We start from the raw sequence: 4094 nt of genomic DNA on the forward strand, positions 1-4094 counted from the left end.
TCCGCATAGACAGAGGATGTAATGAATCTGTCATCAGTATTTACTCATCCCCCATCATCCCCATACCTCAACACCTCATAATCTTTAATGTATTTGCCCTCACGCTCTCGGAGGCAGTTTTGTTGTTTTTATCTCACAGGTGAGAACTCGAGGAGAGGGATACATATGAGCTTGGTCTCTCATTCTCTCTTTAACTCAGATTCCCCATTTGTAAGTTACAGACAGAATCCCTTCAGAAACTTGCAGCAGATCAGGGTTTCGAGGCTGCTTCCCAGCCTGGCCCAGCAGTCACAGGTTTTTCCCCAGTTCCTCAGGCAAACACTGTTGCAAGATGGGGACCTACTGCCCCAGCCCCTGGGCAAGCACGAGCACCAAGCATCAAGCACTGAACGTTTCTGCTACTCAGAGGCAGGAGGGGCTCAGGCTTCACGGCACATTTCCCCACAGATCCATCTCAGGCAGTACTGTTATTAACTGTTAATTCCCTGCAGCACGCCTGATGCTGTGCAAAGGGGATGGCTGTTGAAAGGAAGCTGACTTCACACAGTGAATTGATGTGGTTTTCGTCCTTTACCATCTCCCTCTCTTGCTTCTTTGTCTCTTCAGTCAATCAGAATTCTTTAAAACTCCGTGTGAAAAGTAAATAACCAGCCCCAGCTCATTTCACCTCCTAACACGAGCTGTAAATAACATATTCCCAGTCATTCATATTCTGTGACTTGAACTTTATGCTGAAGGGGGTTATGTGTGTTAGCACTGGAAACATATCTCTAAGGCAGGCTGTGCTTAGTAGTTAATAGTTATGTGCTGCATACCTGGGCTGAGGAATCATTATACCCCCTGTGAGCAATTCAGTATTTATATATAATGATCTCATTACCAGGCAGCTATTCCAATTTTATCTAGACTTTAATATTTCTTGAAGCAGAAAGCATACAAAGGGGGTTCAAAATGCCAACTCAATCAAACTCCATATTGATGGACAATTACTCAGCTGCAGGTCAGTATAAATAAAAAAAGGAAAAGGACTATCCTCCAACTAGACTACGCTGTCTTACCTTGCTTCACTGTCTCAGTCTGTATGTTGGACTGCTACCAGTCATCTCCACAACGTGGTATTTATGTGAGCTGGTGAAGTTTTAACTAGAGTTGTGCCAATACAATGCTGCTGCTTCCCAGGATGCTGTGCAGAGATTCTCCTTCAATTTCCATCTGTGTCATCTCATCTCCCACCTCATTTATCCTCAGAGCTTTACACCTAGTCTTTGTCTGGATAAATTTAGAATCAGAGAATCATGGAATGGCTCAGGTTGGAAGGGACCTTAAAGATAATCCAGTTCCAGCCCCCTGCATTGGGCAGGGATGCCACTCCCCAGACCAGGTTGCCTGCCCAAGGTCCAGCCTGGCCTTGAGCACCTCCAGGGATGGGGCATCCACAGCTTCTCTGGGCAGCCTGTGCCAGGGCCTCACCACCCTCTGAGTGAAGTATTTCTTCCTAATATCTAATCTGAGTCTCCCCTCCTTTAGTTTAAAACCATTCCTCCTTCTACTATCACTGTCTGACCACGTAAAAAGTTGCTCTCCATCTCTTTCATAAGCCCCCTTTAAGTACTGAAAGGCAACATTGAGGCCTCCCTGGAGCCTTCCCCAGGCTGAATGTCCCCAGCTCTCTCAGCCTTTCTTCACAGGAGAGGTGCTCCAGCCCTCTGATCATTCTTATGGCCCTCCTCTAACAGGTCCCTGTCTTTCTTGTGCTGAGGGCCCCACACCTGGACACAGCACTCCAGGTGGGGCCTCACCAAGGCAGAGCAGAGGGATATAATCCCCTCCCTCCACCTGCAGCCAATTCCTTATTCACCGAATGGTCCACCCTTCAAATCCATATCTCTCCAATTTAGAGATCAGGATGTCTTGTGGGACCACATCAAAGGCCTCATAGAAGTCCAGGTAGATGACATCGATGACATCAGTCAGTCTTCTCTTGTCGACTGATGCAGTCACTCCATCATAGAAGGCCACCAGACTGGTCAGGTACAATTTGCCCTTGCTGAAGCTGTGCTGGTTGTTTTGGATCACCTCCTTGTCTTACATCACCTCCTTGTCTTGCTTGTGCCTTAACATTGCTTCCAGGAGGATTTGTTCTGTGGTCTTCCCAGGCACAGAGGTGATGCTTTTTAAATTAATTATTACTATTATTTTATTTCTTGTAGATAAACAAAACTACCTGATATTCCCAGAACATCAGGGTCTTTACATTTGTAATCTACTGCCTTAAACCTACCTCTTTTGGTACTAATAATTAGGTTAATGGTGTTTCACTTACATGTTCTCTACACAAACATCCCACAGGGAAGCAGGCCCTTTTTTTCCCATTCTCCCCTCACATTACTATGTCAGTCGTAAAGGCTGTCAAGCTCAGTGCATCACATTTTGCCTTAATTTTTCTCTCCTTGCTTTTTCCATAGCCTGTGATGAAGACTGCAACAAGAGTACCGCATGGTATGAACAGATTCATTTTAGTGCCGCAAACAGTAATGAGAAGAGGGCTGGGAATTAATCCTGTCTCGTCATGACAATCTCAAGATTGGAATCGCACAACCTTCCCTGGATGTGAGCATCCATCTCTCCTACCCCAGCAACACATATTGGGCAGCAGAAGGAAAACACTTTCCCTGTGCTCCCAGCGCATATGACAGTACAAATAAAATACAACTGGCTGCTGCTGAGAAATCCCCAAATATTACTTCCTTACCTAAAACATTAAGCAAAATCCATTTATTTCTAAAACTATCTCAGAAAGAGAGAATGCCCTACTGACCAAAATTTGTTACTATCCAATCCTGCTCCATGAACTGTGTCTTCACTTTGCTGAGCCCCAGCCATACATTCTTTTGCTGTGAGGAAACTCAGTAGATTTTTCAAGTGGTTAATGATATATATGACACGAGTACGCACAAGTATATTTTTCTTGTCTTGCGGATTCCTGGCTTGTTTATCTGCTTGAATTTCTTCTAGAGAAAATTCAGTCAGGGCACAGTATCCCTGATCAATTTTGGTTTTCCCATTCTTCAGTTTCTAAGCTCTCTTGTCTTTAGTGATGGTCACCCCCTATCACCATGGTTGTCCCCAGTGGTACTGTGCCAACACGCAATGGTCTCAGCCACAGCGGGGAGGGCTCTGGTTTTTCTTCTCTCATGCCCACTGCCAGAAAATGGGTGTTTAGGGGGACTGACCAGTCTCTTGCTTGCTGTTGGTGACCAGCCCTTATGAGAAGATTCAGTATGCTTTGACTTCTTTTTTCTTTGCTATTCTCTTAAGCACTAGTGCCAGGCTTGGTTACAACCTAAGCTGGGGGGAAACGCTCACCTCAAGTAAATGATAAAATTGTTCATTGTTTATTTACATGTTTGGGGAAAAAAAAAAAAAAAAAAAAAAAAAAAAAAAGGATAAAAGGAGTGTAAATGAACAGGCTCTTATACAAAACCTGACAAAATGTAAGAAAGAAGTGGTAAAATGTCAGCCAGGGAAGAACTACTGATAGAGAACATAACCTGACAACTTTATCAACTCCAGATATATTCTTGTGCCCTTAGCTTAGAGAAACAGGCTCTCCCGTCACAGCCTCTCTGCTTACGTTCAACTAACTGAGTAATCTCCCAAATCAACAGCATCATCCCCATCCCTATCATCTCAGTGACTTCATTAGGGCAGCCAGATCTTTCAGGGAGAGCTGAAAAGCCTACCTATGATTCACGGAATCCCAGGAAAATTAATTAGAAGATTTTCCCTTTTTAACCTAACACTGCAAAATCCGTGGTGTCTTTCTGAAGGGATGTGAGGAGCTGCCATCATTGTCCAGAATCAGCAGCTGTCACAGGGCTGCTCCATCAGCTCTATAATCTGACAAGGGAAAAAGCACAGTAACAGCACCGAAGGGAAAGTTCACACCGAGGCTGTCTGAAAGTTATTCCTAGCTCATAAAGGTAATCCTAGGTACAATCATCACCTTAATGGCTGATAATGTATTCATCATTAAAGCAGAAGAAATTAAAGTTTGTGTGCCAGTACTGAGTGTGCCAGGCTTGCATTTTCAG

At 44.3% G+C, this 4094-nt stretch overlaps 2 long non-coding RNA genes across 2 annotated transcripts; one reads left to right on the top strand and one right to left on the bottom strand.

The window, feature by feature from the left end:
* Positions 1 to 448: 448 nt before the first annotated feature.
* LOC311436417 lies at positions 449 to 1794 on the bottom strand. The gene is made up of 3 exons (XR_014692829.1): positions 1770 to 1794; positions 1059 to 1269; positions 449 to 680 (listed from the first exon to the last, which is right to left on the bottom strand). It is a non-coding gene; the product is annotated as an uncharacterized lncRNA (long non-coding RNA).
* Positions 1795 to 1885: 91 nt separating this feature from the next.
* On the top strand, positions 1886 to 3818 carry LOC311435632. The gene is made up of 2 exons (XR_014692287.1): positions 1886 to 2031; positions 2466 to 3818. It is a non-coding gene; the product is annotated as an uncharacterized lncRNA (long non-coding RNA).
* Positions 3819 to 4094: the final 276 nt, after the last annotated feature.

Source organism: Aythya ferina (assembly GCF_964211825.1).
Source record: "Aythya ferina genome assembly, chromosome: 4".
In the NCBI taxonomy this organism is placed as follows: domain Eukaryota; kingdom Metazoa; phylum Chordata; class Aves; order Anseriformes; family Anatidae; genus Aythya; species Aythya ferina.